Source organism: Zootoca vivipara, chromosome 1 (genome assembly GCF_963506605.1).
Source record: "Zootoca vivipara chromosome 1, rZooViv1.1, whole genome shotgun sequence".
Classification (NCBI taxonomy): Eukaryota; Metazoa; Chordata; class Lepidosauria; order Squamata; family Lacertidae; genus Zootoca; species Zootoca vivipara.
In genome coordinates this window covers 7,937,607-7,956,012 of record NC_083276.1, presented here as the reverse complement: position 1 = coordinate 7,956,012, position 18,406 = coordinate 7,937,607, and the positions used below count along the sequence as shown (strand labels likewise).

The window sequence follows — 18,406 nt, the reverse complement described above, 5'->3', positions numbered from 1 at the left end:
GTTGTTTAGTCGTTTAGTCGTGTCCGACTCTTCGTGACCCCATGGACCATAGCACGCCAGGCACTCCTGTCTTCAACTGCCTCCCGCAGTTTGGTCAAACTCATGTTCGTAGCTTCGAGAACACTGTCCAACCATCTCGTCCTCTGTCGTCCCCTTCTCCTAGTGCCCTCCATCTTTCCCAACATCAGGGTCTTTTCCAAGGATTCTTCTCTTCTCATGAGGTGGCCAAAGTATTGGAGCCTCAGCTTCACGATCTGTCCTTCCAGGGAGCACTCAGGGCTGATTTCCTTAAGAATGGATAGGTTTGATCTTCTAGCAGTCCATGGGACTCTCAAGAGTCTCCTCCAGCACCATAATTCAAAAGCATCAATTCTTCGACGATCAGCCTTCTTTATGGTCCAGCTCTCACTTCCATACATCACTACTGGGAAAACCATAGCTTTAACTATACGGACCTTTGTCGGCAAAGTGATGTCTCTGCTTTTTAAGATGCTGTCTAGGTTTGTCATTGCTTTTCTCCCAAGAAGCAGGCGTCTTTTAATTTCGTGACTGCTGTCACCATCTGCAGTGATCAAGGAGCCCAAGAAAGTAAAATCTCTCACTGCCTCCATTTCTTCCCCTTCTATTTGCCAGGAGGTGATGGGACCAGTGGCCATGATCTTGGTTTTTTTGATGTTGAGCTTCAGACCATATTTTGACCTATAAAGCCTTAAATGGCTGAGGACCACAATACCTCAAAGACTGCCTCTTCCCCTTTGAACCAACCTGGACACTATGATCATCATCTGAGGCCGTTCTTCACAAGGTCATTAGGGTGGCAACATGAGAACCAGCCTTTTCTGCGTGGCTCCCTACTTGTGGAAGCCTTTCCCCAGGGAGGCTTGCCTGGCATTTTTGTTACGTATATTTAGGCAGTAGGCAAAAATGCATTTTAAAATTGTAAACCACTCTGTGATCCTCAGATGAAGGGTGTCATAGAAATTTAGTGAGTAGGTAAGTAGCCTCCCTAGCCTCCAGGGGTGGGGATGGTAGAAATTAATTGATTGACTGACAGTCTGTGTTGGGAAACATGTCCTGATGCTCTATAGATTGTTTTAAAAGCAAGGGCTCCAATGTTTTCTACCTCAAGCATGGTAAATCCAAGCCATTCACCTTAGGATAGGGGAAACTTAAATGTATTCTTCCCAAAGTTCTGATGGTCTCCTGCCTCTTAGAATGGAAGAATAATGCTTTCTGCCCTGACATTATCATGTTCTCATACCCCTTACAGAGTCCTGCATGCTTTCCTAACTACACCCCCTTTCCCCCTTTGCTTACAAATAGAAGGGACTTTAATCATGAAATAATATACCTACTCCCACCAGGGCGCCTATCAAAGGAATAACATATAAATGTGTAGATGCAGATACTGTACCAGGGATAAATAAGTGAAGGAGGCCTTCTCTTCTGGATATACGCTTCTTCAAGTTTGGATATACACTTCAAGTTCTCTTCAATATTCTGTTGTTTGCTATCTGCATCATAAGGCCTGCTGTCAAGTTTTAGATCGTCCACCCACTGCATGGGTGGCCACCACCTAGATTTTTCTTAAATTGTATGGTCTGCACAGTAGCACTCCTCTGTTTCATCAGCCTGAGCAATCTCTCAGCACATGTCCTGCAGATGTGCCTTTTAACTTCACAGACTTTTTTGAGTTTTTTGTCCTAAGCATATTCTTTAAACTGCTCTATTTCTCTAACTTGTCTTAGCTAAGTTCATCTTCAGTCCTACCTTTTTTATTCTTAATTTAGTTTAGTTAATTTAGTGGGCACCGGTCCCACCCCTGGGGCAGATCAGACTGAACCCAAGGGGGCGCTAAGTTGTTTTTTCCTGAAAAGGGGGTGGTAGGCCAAATAACTTTGGGAACCTCTGGTTTAGTTTTTCCAGTATTTATTTTAGCTATTATGACTATATCATCAATGTAGATACTCTGTTAACATTAATTCCCTTTTCTGGCCAATAAACACATCTTTCAAGGTGACCATAAATTAGCTCAGGTGATAAGCTATCTTGTCTTATGCCTCTTTTCAAATGTACTGGATTGGTATTTATATGGAGATTATAAATTGTTGCTGCCTTATCTGCTATTTCTTGTAGTAGCTACAACTCTGTAATGGCCACTGTAATGCCCAGGTTTCAATAGTATCAAAGTCTTTTTTCCTAGTCAATGAATCAAACATATATAGGTATAGTCGTCACATTTTTCTATCAATATTTTCATTGTTAATAGATTATCTGTTGTAGAATATGCTCCAAACACATAAACTTCATATTTTACTTGCATATAATGGGTTGGATCCAAAGGTACTTTGAGTGTGCTTTCATGTAAAATTGGGACATAATTTCTGCCAGCTCTCCACTCCTGACTAGTCCACACCCTCTCGTGTTATTGACAAAGTTTCTTGATTCTCAGCAACAGCTTTTTGTGTAGCTCTGGTGGCCATATTACTGGGTAGAGAAAATTCCAGTGTTAAAAGTTTCCAAATTTTAGACAATCTCAGAAGTGCCACTAGATCAGCCTGAAGTGGTCTGCATCTATTAACACTTATTTTTACTATGTAAGGTGGTGGTGGTTCAATTTAACAAGAGCAATGAAGCAAGGTAAAATGTTATCTTTCACTCAGTGTTTGAAACTCCCATTGTTCTAGGGCCAGGCATAGGCAAACTCGGCCCTCCAGATGTTTTGGGACTACAACTCCCATCATCCCTGATCACTGGTCCTGTTAGCTAGGGATGATGGGAGTTGTAGTCCCAAAACATATGGAGGGTCATGTTTGCCTATGCCTGTTCTAGGCACATTTTGTGACAGGGGATTTCATTAGCTTGAGCAGTTTCTGAGCCCTGGGCGCAGTACTGCACCTAAGATGTCAGATTTAAACTGCAGAGTAGAAGGAAAGGACCTTTTTCTGCCTCCCTACTTCCAGCTACTCTTTGAAGACTGGAGAAGAGACCCTCTTAAGAATATTAGGGGAGTGGGCAGGGGAAGGACAAGACCATGTGAAAAATAAACATAATATTTAGCTGCAGTTCATTCATTTTCAGCTTTGCATTCTTGTTATTAAAAAAAAAAAGGCTAGACATTCCATTGTTGGACCCATAACCTAGGTTTAAGGTGCCATTTAGCTCCTAGCTTTCATACTTCAGTTTCTACCGTGTTTCTCACATTTTAAGACGTGCCTATAAAATAAGGCATGGCACGATTTTCATGCGTTGAAAAAATATAAGACATACCCCGAAAATAAGCCGTAGTGCTACCGTATGTGAGCTCTACTTGGTGAAGAGGACAAAAGTGGCATTTGCGGTGGAGAGGAGAGGAAGGCACGAAGAAGAAAAGAGGAGCGATTAAAGATGCTGCCTCATGAATGACCTCCGTGTGCGTCTCTTTCTCTCCCCCTGTGCACGTCTCCTTTTCTCCCCGTGCGCGTCTCTTTTTCTCCCCCTGTGCGTGTCTATTTCTCTCCCCCTGTGCGCGTCTCCTTTTCTCCCCCTGTGCGCGTCCCTTTTTCTCCCCCTGTGCCTCTCCCCCTGTGCCCCCCTCTCTCTCTCTCTCTCTCTCTCTCTCTCTCTCTCTCTCACACACACACACACACACACACACAGCCCACCTCTTGCTTCCCCCCATCTTTTCCCCCTTCCATTCTACCGGTATGTGCCCAGCCATGAGTTGCCTGTTGATTTCCTCTTGATGGCCGAGACAGAGAACGAGGCAGGCAAACTGCAGCTACGGTAGGAAAGTGGCGAGCTCTCGCAGACATGCGGGTGGTTTTTTTAAAACTGACATCCCCTCCCTTCTCGTTTTTGCAGAGAGACCCAGACAACTTGCATTCCTAGGCTTCAAAGGTTATGCATATGAAAGAGGAGATTAAGGAGATAGATAAAGACAACTTCCTATTATCACCTTGCCTTTGTCCTGAAAGGTAGAAACCTTATTGTAGCCATGAGATCTGGGCATCAAAGGAAAGTACTTAACAGCTATTTGATAAAGCCAATTGTGATTTCAGGCAGCATCTGGCTAATCAGTCGAGAGAGAGAAACGTGATTTCTAAATAGAGAAATAAACACAGCCAGTTGTACAGCATCTGTAAAATCCATATAAAAAATCATTTCCCTGTTATGATCCAGCCCCCAAATAAGACACCCCCCAAAAATAAGCCATAAGCTTGTTTTCTTGAGTAAAATTAAATATAAGATGTGTCTTAAAATGTGAGAAACACGGTAACACTGCTTTCACTAGAGCAGGAGTGAGAAACCTGTTGTCTTCCAGATGTACTTGGACTCCCAACTCTATTTAGCCCCAGCCAACTTGGTCAATCATCAAAAGATAGTGGGACTTACTGCCTAGCAACATCTGGAGGGCTATAGGTTCCTCATCCCTACATTGGAGTTTAGAGCAGCTAGTTCACCCAATAAGACATTAATCTATTAAACAAAATGCTGACAGCAATACTTGGATAAAAGCCAAAGCTGCTTATGTAAAAGCATGAAAACACATTTGCTGAGTTTTGCAAAGCAAACATAAAGGAGATAAAGAAGTAATATATTACTTTACCTAGCTTGTCTCAATCTTATCCAACTGAGGAAAGTTTCATAGAATTGTAGAGATGGAAGGGACCCTCATCCAACCCAACCCTATGCAAAGCAAGAACCTCAACTAAAGCATCCATGACAGATGGCCATCCAATCTCTGCTTTAAAACTAAATTGTAGGTGCTAACAGATATTCAAATTCATTTTAATTTATACTACCTTTTTATTTAGACAGCATTTCAATTTTAAACTGATCTTATAAACACAAGGAGGTACTTTTGTTCAAAGTTCATTAAACTAGAGAGTTCTCTGTTCCGAGGAAACTTTTATTTGGTCATATTTGACACCGCATTTCATTTCCAGAGTTTCTTTTGAATTCTAGCCTTTGTAGAAATTCGGATGCAAAGCAAAGTATAGGCGGCTCAAGGGATCAGGAGGAATAAATGGGAGATGTGGGGAGGAAAAAAAAGATAAGCATTAAAGGCAAAGACCAAAGATGGAGGATGTGTCCCTAGTTTGCAATCAATGTTCAAGTGATATTTCTGGTTGACTGCTTTAAGGGGTCAGGGAAATCCTTTTTGGGTGAAGCAGGGCTCAAGCTGGCAAGTCTTCTTTCATGTCTGGGTTAAAGCTACAGCTACTGATTACCTTGGGATGCTCAGGTGCCCTTTAGATGTAGCAATGTGGCTAGCTACTTTCCCATGAAGTGATCCCACACGGATGGGATGATGCAACCATATAGATAGGGCTAATCATTGAGTCTTTACCGCAACATTGGATTCCAAGACCCACATGATAAGCCACACTGCCATATCATTCAGACACAGCTCCTAGCTATATCATGTCACGTAAAGGAGAAGCAGCCCCAGTTACTCTATGTAGACTTGAAATAGAGACTAAAGCTTACTAAAATTCAAAAGCAAGCACCAATTACCGAAAAGAACAAAGGCAGTGGAATCCACCTGCATTTTCACAAATGTGCTACTTAAGTTATTGGTGTTATACTGTCTTGCTTAATTTAGTACTCCAGAAACAGAAATATGAGAGGTCTGACCTTATGACTATTTTGCTAAACAATTAGGATCACTGTACTGGCATCAAGAAACAACTGCTTTAATTCATTGGGATAGTGACCATACCCAGGACATCAGGGCATGCAACTGGGTGAGAAATGATTCTTATCATCTAACATGTTGCTTTCTGGGCAGTAGTACCGACTAATTAGGAGTGGCAGATAAAACTGATGGAATGAGCAGACTGAATAGAACCAGGAAAATGAATTAAAATGTAATTAGATATAGGGTGAATTTAAAGGGGGACCGAGCTTTTTGAATATGCAGTTAGATAGAGAAAACTAAAACGAACCATGGAAAAAGGGGAAGGGAAATTATTATGTAATCTGTTGTTTGTTGTAAAAGAGAAAATGATAAATGAAATACTATTAAAAACTTGCTTTCTAGCCATCATGGAACCAGCAACATCAAAAGAAACCTAAGTTGTTATAGGTGTCAGTACCCACTCAGAATGGCTTAACAAAGCACTAAACAGACAAACAACCCTACTTACCTCCCACATAATACACTGTGGTAGCTACAGCAGTACACCATTATTGCAAGTATTTACATCAATAAAACTCAATTTAAGTGGTGTTCCCCCCCCCAAAACCCCGAACTATGCAATGCATGCAACACCACCCCAAAAAGTACCCACGACTGCCATTTCTTACGAAAGCTGCCACACTATTTTTACCTGGAAGCAGGGTGGATTTGATTTAAATCACGATTTAAATCACTAGTCAGTAAGGCTTGATTTAAATCATAGTTTTCTACATAAAGACTAATTCTTGCTGGTATAACTTTAATATGCAAGTAGATGAAGATTTTTAGAATAACAACTTTTCATATTAGTTTTTATCCCCAGTTTAATAGGTTAATCATTCATATTTGGACAACTTTACTGTTGTACTTAGGAAGGAGAAAAATAATCATTACCTTAATAATAACAATTTAAATAGATTTATTCAACTGAAACAATAACATTACAGCATATGTTATTTGCTTAAACAAACATCCATGTTTGTTAACTAATTTGGCTAAACAAAAACAATATATATATATATATTAAGAAACTTAGACTGTCAGCCCAGCCTACACATGAAAAACTTAAATACTGTCCACTCCAAACAATCAGAAAAATATTGTTTCTATTCTATTGACTGAACTTCTTGAAACTTAGCACTGAAGGGGTTGTTTCTGTATTCATAGGTTTGTAGAACAATAGGATTAAGGTCTTTTTCTCAACTCTGTTAATGTCATAACATTTTTGCTGTGAAGAAGAGGCATGTGATCTCTGTTGAGTCAAATTCAGTTTTGAGAACTGCAAAAGTAAACCAAGCATCTGTGATAATATCTTGTAGGCAGAGAAACTGCCCAATAATCTTACAAAAACCTCTGGAAGAGCATGACATTGTGAATGGATTAATGGAATTTATTTACCCCAAAAATTAAACATATACAACCTTATTCTACATAATTAAAAACCTAATCTTTATTTCATGATGGAACAACCTTTGGATGGTAATATATTTTCCTCAAAAAGCATTTTATTTAAAAAAAAATCTGATTTAAATCAAAAAAATTGATTTAAATCAAAAAAATCCGATTTAAATTTTTAAAAATCCGATTTTTTTATTTTTTTAAAAAAATCATTTATTTTTATCCACCCTGCCTGGAAGTCCCTATGATGTTCACCTGAGCTGATATGTATAGGTTTGCACTGTAAAGCAGGAAACATTTCTGTACTGCATATTTTCTGCCAAAGCTGTGTCCAGATCAGTGAACATATAAAAATAATTAGTGTGATCACATCAGTAAAATAATTTAAAACACCTCAGCAATTAAAACAGTAAAAAAAAAAAAAAGAATCCACAACAGCATCCTTAATGTGAGCCATCGTGGTATACACCAGAGAACTGGACTTTGGTTACTGTGCTTTAGGTTCATATCCCTATTCAGATAAGAAATTTCCTGGGTGAGCTTAAATTATCTCTCAGCCTAACATATCTCATTGGCCAGATATAAGACCTTATTTATTATTTAAAGTACATTGTTTGGACTCAATATGAGGCAGCTCACAAAAGATCTAAAAACACAAAATGATAATATAAAAAAGATTACAAAAGAAAATGTTAAGAACTAAAACAGCAGAAATAGACACCCAATCACTGGTTAGCACTAAATAGCCTTCCAAAGGTCAAAGACTCTAAACCAACCATTAAAACACCAGAGAAATGGCCAAAGACACTGTCCAAAGATAAAGATGTCAGGCCGTCACACTAATGCAAGAAGCTGCGACAAAAGTGATGATGAACCCAAAGCTTGATAAGACCGTGACTATGTAAGAGCTTCTTAAAGCAACCAACACTTTGAACTCTGTCCAGATTTAGGCAACCAATGAAGCTGAGCCAAAGCAAGAGCAAAACACACTATGCAGCTTGCTCTTCACTGCATTCTGCAACAGCTTCAAGACTAACATTTTACAGTTTGTGTGTTTAGAATTGTTTTTCAAAATTAATTCTTTGGGATATATCATATGAACATGGGAAGCTTCCTTATAGAGAGTCTAATCACTGGTGCATCTAGTACAGTACTATCTACAGGTGGCAGTTCTTTGAAGTTTGAGAAATAAGGTCTTTGCCAGACCTGCTACCTAAGCATTTTAATAGGAGAAGCCAGGGACCAGATGTAGGGTCTTCCTCATATGACTCATCTGTCCTACCAACAAAATGAGGCCTTTCTAAAGATTTATAATGTAGTTTCATAGCATTTAACCAACTTTGGTTTTCTAATATAAATCTATTAGAATTTTATAGAAATATAATCTCAAACCTGACAAATAGTCTAGAAGTCTACTAAGATTACTGATTACTAGATTGATGAAGGTACTGAAGTAAATCTAAAATTCTGAGCTCAGACACTAATCCCCACAAAAAGTAGAAAGTGGACTTGGTTTCCGGTCCCACTAGATTAGGAACCCAGTTCTATGCTTCCTTGCTCTACTGGTCAAACTCCTTCCCTCCAATGCAGCATGATTCTCAATCTTGATACAGAACTGCTTACAGCAGGCACCCCCAACCTGCGGCCCTCCAGATGTTTTGGCCTACAACTCCCATGATCCCTAGCTAAGAGGACCAGTGGTCAGGGATTATGGAAATTGTAGTCCAAAACATCTGGAGGGCTGAATGTTGGGGATGCCTGGCTTACAGGTTAGTGGTTTCCACATTAAGGAACATTTGACCCACTTACCTCACTTTCCCCTAATCATTTGTTGAAGCTGTTATCACATATAAATTGTGTTACACCAAAAAAACAACAATGACCTACCTCACAGGACTGTTGAGAGTAATGTGAAATTAGCCACTCTCCTAGAACAAGTAATTTATTCCAGACAAGTAGTTACCCAGATCTATGGGCCATTTGTATATATACCAGCTGAGAAAAGATAACAATTCTGTATCTGAGGAAATGGATTCTAGACCACAAAAGCTTACATTATAATTAATTTGTGACCCCTCTAGAACTTTTTACCATGACACATGTACACACAGATGGGTAGACTCACTGTTAAACTTTGAACTAATCTGAAAGGCTAGTGAAGAAGATGAATGAGGACAAAGCACAAAGAATGAATAAAAATGAGCGCCACTAGAGCAGCATTTCTCCAACTTGGGTCTCCAGCTGTTGTTGAACTACAACTCCTATCATCCCTGACCACTGATCCTGCTAGCTGGGGATGATGGGAGTTGTGATCCATCAACAACTTGAGACCCAGATTTGAGAAACACTGCACTAGTGTTGGTCTTACACCTGAAAAAGAGGAGTCCCCACAGCAGTGTCACTATGTGGCTTTCATTATAGTCACTATCTTAGTTCCTCAACCACAAAACGGAAAGATTTGTCTACCGTAGGTAGTTACTTAAGCACACTAGAGAACGTGAGGCACTCTTCATAGTAAAATGTGGGGTGGAATTCAATGCAGTGCTAAGTAGAGTATGTGTGCAGGGAACAAGTACACTTGTGCAACAGGACTTTCTTCTCTATCCTCCCCCTGTGCACCTCCTAAAACTGTTCTGGGGGTTCCCCCAACCCTCCAGAGCAGGCTTAGGGGGCATAGGGGGAGGAGAGGGGAGATAGTTCTGCTGCAGGACTGGTCCTTGTTCCACAAACACAACAATTTAGTTGGATCCCGCCTAAGATAATTATCACTTAATCCTTAATATATTATATGGAAGAGAAGTCAGTAGGATTTGATTGCCATACAGTTGCTTCATAACAGGGAGTGAAAAGCATACAAGCTTTAAACCGGAATAAGCAAAGGCTTTCATAGGGGTTCTGGCAATAAGTTCAGCTCCAGTGGGTGGAAAGTGGTATGATGAGAGTTCTTAAACTATTTTGCCATGTTTAGTATTAGTCTCTAGTTGTCATCTGCATGTATAAATATTCCACCCATCTGGCTCTTGAAAGAAAGCAGAGCCCCAGAGGAAGATTACCTGGCTATGCTATATCCTCACATATTCCCTATATTCTGCCAAACTCTGCTTCTAAGTACAGTACTCATTTCTACTATTTACAAAGCTTTATAAAGGGAAAGAAAATCTGACAGCTCAGCTACTTCCATCAGGGCTCTTCTGAGGCTCACTCTTCTGAGGAGTGAAATCTTACCTTCACTCTTAGGGACTGACAACGCCTTCAACAGCACAAGCACTGCAGCACTGTCTGCAGACTAAGGGGAAATATGCTAGGTCACATTTCAATTACTACTGTTATGATGTTTAAAAGAGTCTTTTCAACTTCTTTTTCAACCTGAGAACGCAAAACACATGTGAGGAAAATGTGTGCATACTAGGTTATGGTAATAAGCAGTGCTTTTTTTCTGGGGGGAACGCAGGCGTATGCATACCCCTAAACATCTTGTGAATCTAAGTTTGGCCTCATTGAGGGGCAGTATTTCAATATGAGTAGGAAAATGAGTACCCCCCTAAGCATTTTTTAAGAGAAAAAGCACTGGTAATAAGAAACTTCTCTCCATGTTCCAATATACGGTAGATACCTGCTTTAATGAAACACATGTTTGCAGAGTGATTCCTCAATAAGCTGAAGAGATTCAATTCTTGTTTGTGAGGAAATCACAAAGTCTAAAACTAGTACATAATAATAATAATAATAATAATAATAATAATAATAATAATAATAATAATTTATTTATACCCCGCCCATCTGGCCGGGTCTCCCCAGCCACTCTGGGCGGCTTCCAACAGAAGAATAAAACACAACAATCTATTAAACATTAAAAGCCTCCCTGAACAGGGCTGCCTTCAGATGTCTTCTAAAAGTCTGGTAGTTGTTTTCCTTTTTGACATCTGTTGGGAGGGCGTTCCACAGGGCAGGCGCCACTACCGAGAAGGCCCTCTGCCTAGTTCCCTGCAATCATCACACTGAAGTAACTATGCAACTTGTTGTTTTCTATGATATCTGAATCCTAAACCCAAAATCTGTGCTTTTAAAAATTATCCCCTTTTATAGAATTATAAAACGATCTGTATTTCAAACTACAAGCACCAGAAATGTGTATTCTTATCAAATTACATAAACACAAGACTGCATAATGGACCCAAAACTTAATAACCAAGTCCCAGCTTTTGTGCCCCCCCCCCCGCTCTTTATAGCTAAGAAATGTCTTATGAAATCTGGGGGTGAGAAGGCTAAGCAAAATTTACAATGATCAGGAGTTGGGCTTCAGTGACATATATAACTTTATGTCCCTCCCAACTACTAAAAGCAGAACACAACAAATATATGCAAACCTGCTTGTGTTGCATAATATACACACACACACAGGCTACAGAATTCATAGTTGCTTGGTGCAGAATCTGGAATATTTTTAGCACAAAATAGACAGAGACAAAATCATAACATGCACCATAAATAACTATAGCATAACTGTTCTGTAAAAATACTTTGCAGACTTGAAAAAATATAATAAATTACCTTTTGCATTTCAATGGGCAATAGTACAGCCCTCTGAAAACAGCATCTCACACCCACTTCACTATTCAAAGTATCAAAAGAAGCGGCAGATTTACATAACCCTTTTTTGTTTGGGTTCATTTCCCTTTCCCACACCTTTTTTTTCTTCTAAAAGAGACAGCAATAGCTGTGTGTGTAGGAAGGCAATCACTGAGGTAGACTGCTTCATAAATATTGCACATCTGAAAGTATATACCTAGCAAAGTGGGTGATGCAGCAGGGTGGGGCGCTTTATAAATAGACTCATTTATTAATGGTTCTCTGTGAATGATAGCAGAATGCTTTGCAGGAGGAGGAGAATGTGTGCTTATAACCATTATTAATAAATCCTGGCAGACAGCAAGCTTTTTCGCCCACCACCATCCCTCCAGGGGAAGATACAGACATCCAGCTACGTCATCACCGGATTGGGTTGGCATGAACAATGAACACAGAGAAATCAAATCCCAAACACTTGGCCGCCTTCTACACACACACACACACACACACACACACACAAACTAAAACCTTTCTCTCTGTTTCAGATTGCGGTACTAAATAAATTAAGTACTGCCAAAATCAAATAGTCTTCTTCCCTCCCACAAGGAAACACGTAAAGACTTGCCTGTCAGATTTAGCGCCCTGTATATACTAAAGGCTCAGCCTATTAGGGTGTTTAAAATAAACTGAAGAAAAGAGCATGGTTTTGGCTTAGGAATAACAGAATCAGAGCTGGAAGGGCCTCTGAGGGCCACCTAGTCCAACCCCCTGCAATGCAGGAATCTTCAGTCCAACGTGGGGCTCGAACCAACGACTCTGAGAGAGCAAGGGTCTCTTTGCTCTACCAACTGACTTACTTTTAAGGCCTTCCAATTCACACCCACCCACCCACCCACATACATATACTAGTAAGGAAAAGGGGGAGTGGAATTAACTCACCAACACCAGGAACTGAAGACATTAAGTCTTACTCAGCTACCCTGGTTCCTTTCCCCTCTGCTGCTGCCTTTACCCCCACTCCCAAATCCCCGTGCAGGATTTCCGACTGTAAGCTCCTAGGGGCAGATCCGTGCACGGACACATCCGATTCCCAGAGCCAGTTGGCGACCGTCTCTGCCCCTCCCCCAGCAGCTCGTGTTTTAAAATGCCAGCTGCTGGCTGGGGGACGGTCCGCCGGATCTTTTGAGGAGGATTACAACACAGAGTCGCCTCATCCCCGACGACACGCAGGCCGGGCGCCTCCTCGCCCTTCCTCCCCACTGACTTCCAGGCCTCCGCCTCCGCCTGCTGGGCCTTTCTCTCTCCCTCCACCCAGGCGCACCCGAGGCCTCCCCGGCCGCCCTCGGGGCCTCCACTTACCCTACGGGAGAGGGGGCTCTGAGTGGGCGCTCCGAAGCGGCGCAGGGAGGAGGCCTGGGCCAGACCGGGCCGAGCCGGCGAAAGCGGCCTCTCTCGCCTCAGTTCATTCAGACGGGGCGAGACGATGGCGGCGGCGGCGACGACTGCGGCGAAGGCAGCCGCGGCCGCTGTTTGTGCTGCTGCTCCTTGCTGGCCCTAGCGGGGAGCCGAGCGCTCATCTCGCCCGGCCTCCCCGTCACCCACCCCACCCCTCCCGCGGCGCACGCGGGTCTCCCTCTTCCCCTCGCGGCGGCAACGGCGCTTCACGCGCTTTCCCGTCTTCACCCCCCCACCACCCAGCACACGCCTCAACTCCGCTTCAATTCCCTCAGGCGGGCGGGCAACCCAAGCAAGCAAGCAAGCAAGCAAGGGTCGCGCACGCGCAGAGAACCACCCAGCGCGCGAGAGGGAGTGGGAGGAGGACGACGTAAGCGCGGAGCTGAGAAGACGCCGAAAGCGCGAGCTCGCCTCGCCACCGCGCGTGCGCGGGGTGAGTCGGCTGTATAACAAGGCAGGGGAGGCACGCCCGCGAGAGAGAGAGAGGGGTGGGAAAGGAACTCTCCCGCCGGCCTCCTATGCCTGGCCTGCGTACGTGCCGTGCGTGCGTGCACGCGCAGTGGTTGTCACCCCCCCCACTAAACACGCAAGCACGCACGCCGGCTCGAGCTTGCGCTCCCTGAGCGGCCAATGGGCACGCGATCGCTAGCCTTTCTCCCCGCCTCTCCCCTCCGTCCGTCCAACCCCACAGCCGCGTCTCCTTGAGTAGCAGCCTTCGACGGTCGTTGGTCGTTTTTTCCCTTTCGTACAGCCGGCTGTGGCGCAGCGCGCGGCGAGAGCCCGGATGTTAGGGCTGGCTGAGGAGGGAGGCGAGGCGGAGTTGTTTGCTGAGGCCGGGTGGTTATTACATCACTCGTCCCTCAGCGGGCCTTCGTCTTCTCTCCGGGCTAAGGGAAGCTTTGGAAATAGATAGAAAGTGGCCAGGCAGGCGCAGCCCACCATGCGCATCACACTCTTCTATTATTATTATTAGTAGTAGTAGTATTAGTATTAGTATTTGTATTTACTGGTGCTGGTGAAATAAATTTATAGCGGGGGGGGGGGGGGGAGCAACCGAAACATTTGCTGCTGTTTACATAATACGCGCCGATTTCCCGCCCACCCTGGATTGAGGGTGAAGCGCGTTCGTCGTGTTTTGTTCGCCAAATGGACACGCTTGCACACAAAAATCCCAGATAAAACGTTACTGTAGCCTCTTCCACAGCTTCTAGTAGAGGAAAAAACAGGAATATTTGTGCCTGGGGTGCGGGTGAAGGTTTAAAACACGGCAGACCTCCACCAGAACAAGCAGCCCTACAGAAATCCAAAAGACTGAGGGAAAGGGAAAGTGATTTAGGAGAAAAAGCAGCAGAAGCGGAACCACTGCTCAGGAAGGTAGAATAAATATCGTAATAATAATACAGTACATGTGAATAGTACAGTACAGGAGACCCCATTAACTAAAAGTGAAATTTATTTTATTTTTTGCCTTAGCGTAGGAGAACTAATGTACCTCAAATCCAGAGGACCACAAGTGGAATTTATTCATCTAAAAGATTCACCCCTCACTTTTCCTATAAATAGTAAAAGGTGCGACTAAAGTCATCACTTGAAACAGTTAAAATTGCTAATTACCGAAGTCAGCACAGCATAAAACAACATTAAAAAAGCATCAGCAGGAGACAGAGTGATGCCTACAAATAAGCAGCTCATCTCAAGCCAGCTATTAAATCCAGATGTTAGAAGCCAAAAGCCTCTGAAGGGGGGGGGGGGGGTATTTTGTAATCCACCAAAATTTATAGGGGGAACTGAGACAAACTTCCCTGTGTACACAACTATAGACAAGGTCAATTTTTTCCAGCCAATAATGCCCAAATCTTAATGGCTACCAACCCTAATAGCAGGGCCGGCCCATGACATTTCAGCGCCTGAGGTGAATGAACCACAAAATGGCATCCTTCCTTGCCGCCTGGGAACAAAAGGTGAGTGAAGATCTACATCGGGATTTGCTGCGCTTCTGGATTCTGCTACCTGAGGTGGTCGCTTCACCTTGCCTCTTGGGTGGGCCAGCCCTGCCTGATGCCTGTCTTCTACCTCCACTGGCAGAGGCTGTATGCTTTCAAATAGCAGGTGCTGGAAACTGCAAGAGGAGCGAGTTGCTGCTGCATTCAGGTCCTGCTTGCAGGCTTTCAATAGGCATCTGGTTGGCCGCTGTAAGTGGTATCACTACTTTCAATGGTTGGTGTTAATGTGGCTCCAGTGAGTCCCTAATTTGGATTGAGATTTGAATCGTGGACTTCCAAGCTCTGGATGAGTATGTCAACAGAGAACATGAATGAGCTCTTGCACATTTCCTCCAGAGGGAAAGGAGAATGTTGCAACCATAGTCCTAAATTATTGGCAGGACTAGTTATACTAGTATTGCCAAAACATAAGAAAAACATAAGATCTCTTCGGGTATCTGTGTATGGATGCATATGAAAGAGATGAAGCGCTGTTCAATAATGTTGTTTCCTTCCCATTAAAACAGCCATGTATGGCTCTGATTTCAGAAGTCCCCAAGAGCAGAAAATATTTTGGATGTTCCTTTTCTGAATGTGCCAGCTCTGGGGAACTCTTCGAAAGAGGAGGACAGAGTTTTACAACCATCTCTTTGCTGTCTTTTAAAAGATTGGTGGCTGTGGGGGCTATAAGGTCCATGCTGCCATTGCAATGCCAGCTGTGTTACAGTCAGCAGTGGAGTTGGTCGCTCGGACACCCAGAGCAACGCACATGCCGGGGGGGATCCGCCCAGGGAGGCGATTGGTGTGGCAGTAATCTGCCCGGGGAGGGCGATCAGCGTGGTGGCGATCCGCCCGAGGGGCAGTGCAGCGGTGATCTGCCCAGAGAGGTTTCTGTCATCCCGCCTCTGGGATGACACCCGGGGCAGACCGCCCCCCTTCCTACGCCCCTGCTTGCAGTCATGACAGATACTTCTGCAAACATCTCAGATGTATTAGCTAAAATAGGGTGAAATTATTGAGCAGAAGGTGGCCAACTGCAACGGAGGAGGCACGCTGACATTGTACCCCAAGGCTATGGAACCTCCAGCCTGTGGATCAGCCAGCGAATTGGCCCACAAGGTCATTGCCCCCCTAACCACCTCCACTTGTCACTCACCTGATGTCACGGGGTGGTATAAGCTGATCAGCAAGTGGTCTGGGGTAAGTCCTGCTGGGCACTCCCATACCCCCACCCTGTGTGTCTGCTTTGACAGGTGGTGGGATTGTCCACCTATCAGTCATAGAATTGTAGAGTTGGAAGGCACACCACAGGTCATCTTGTCCAACCCCCTACAATACAGGAATCTCAACTGGATCACAGCTGGAAGGGCCAAATTATATCACTTGATATCATCCAGACGTCAGGTGATTGATAGGTAGGTGGGGCCCCAAACCTGTCAAAATTGGCTTACAGGGTGGGAAGAGATAAATATCTGCACCATTGACTTTCTGCCATATCCTAAACCTCAGGAGTGGGGAACCTCATGCTCTAGAGATCAATCCAGCTACCCAGGCCTCTCTATCTGGCCCTTGGTCCTTTTCCTGGATCAAGTTTTGTCTGCAAGGCCAGTTCCCAGGCTACACCTCGCACCAGCTCTGCTCCAAACCCCTTCCCGAGTCCTTTCGTGTGGAAACAATAGACACTTGAATTCTGAAAATGCCTCTTGCTTGCCTGGATGTATGTATATGAAGCCTCTGGTTTTTGTATTGCTGGAATGTTGCCTACTGTTCAAAACTAATAGTGACATATGTTGCTGTGCCCCTTTACCTCTGGCTATGCCCACCATGGACAAGTGACCCTCAGGAAGTTGCCCATACAGTACTATACCCCTTTAGTCCTTGACATGCACTGGCAATGGTGCAACTTTACACCAAACTTGGCTCCAGAAATTTGCCACCCATTGCCTGGAGACTTCCAATAGGAGTCATTATTATTACATAAATTTCTTCATCGCTTTATATTCAAAACAATCTAAAAGAAAATAAAAACCAAATCTAGTAAAAGAAAGGTCAAGTACCTTAGAAAAGACTACCAAAATAGAGATCAACTACAAAAACAAACAAACCACACCTCAATATACAATATGAAAATCAAATACAATATAAAGGACTCTCAAAAAAATATACAAAGTGTAGGTAAAAATCAAATAATACACCAAACAGAGCCCAAACACAAAAAGTAAATAAATATCAAAATGGCAAACAGAATAAATATCAAATACAGTACAAAGTATTAATAATCAGTTTTTTTAAAAAAAGTTTAAAAATAGCATACAGTACTATTAAATCAGTGACTCTCAGATAATCTAGTCACTCACTGTAAAATGAAGACAGCTGACCAGATGCAACATTGGAATTGAAGTAAATAGTTGCAATTATTCTTTTCCCCCTTGTCACTTTCATTTTACAATAGAAGCTGTGTTTTTATACATTCATAATGTTATTATTGTATTCATTTCATTCGCTCCTGGTTTTTTAAATTTTTCTTTTGGCATCATTATCAAATGCTCATAGTGTTGAACTTATATTCTGTTATTGTTCGTCTCCTATGTTGTTCTTGCTCAATAAGAAAAATTTTTATGTCTTCATCTCTTCTGACAAGAACTTCTGTGAACCGTCCTGAGATCTTATGATGAAGGGTGGCATATAAATCTAATAAATAAATGACTAAATATTAGTTTGTTGACATTTGGTCCCCACCCTGCACTCAGCTCTCACCTGTGGCTACTAGAAGCTGCCAGCATGTGACAGTGGCTGCACCCTGGGAAATCGTCCAAGAATCATTACTTATGTAATCGTTACACACTTTGATGCTATGTACAACCTCTGTATCTTCTAATGCTTGATAATGCTTAATAATGTATGAGTTCTATATTTTAGTCATGATATAACAGATTTATATATGTAATTTCTACATGTCAAGTAGTAATCATTGTATTATCAAGTGTCTATATTTATATTATATAGAACTATTAACAGCTGAGGAAGCCCTTTGGGGCGAAACAAGGAAATATCCGGAAACCTTGTTCTGCCTACACAGCTGCCTGGACCATCCCGCCTGTGTCTCTGCCTGGGCCAGCCAGCCTGTGTCTGCTACCTATACTAGCCAACCGCATCAGCTGTGTTGTCCGTGACATTTCGGGGACCTTTCCTTAATCACATTCGAGGACTGTGGAATACAAGCATGTATTAAGAAAGGAATAAATCTATCTGGATTGGATTTAATTAAATAGGTTCTATACCTTAAGGATTGTATATGGTGTACATCCTGGACTTGATTCGTATGTTAGGAAGTAACCAG

At 42.8% G+C, this 18,406-nt stretch overlaps 1 protein-coding gene across 3 annotated transcripts in view; it reads right to left on the bottom strand.

Annotated features, from left to right (window-relative positions):
- PPM1A (protein phosphatase, Mg2+/Mn2+ dependent 1A) overlaps nucleotides 1-13,422 on the bottom strand; it is a 37,560-nt gene extending 24,138 nt beyond the window's left edge. The window contains exon 1 of one of the 3 annotated variants that reach the window (XM_060271284.1): nucleotides 12,989-13,422. The gene's annotated coding sequence lies outside the window, so the exon portion shown is untranslated. Of the gene's footprint in view, nucleotides 1-11,611; nucleotides 12,959-12,988 lie in introns of those variants that run through there. The other 2 variants (XM_035104175.2, XM_060271287.1) reach the window with 2 other exon arrangements.
- Nucleotides 13,423-18,406: the final 4,984 nt, after the last annotated feature.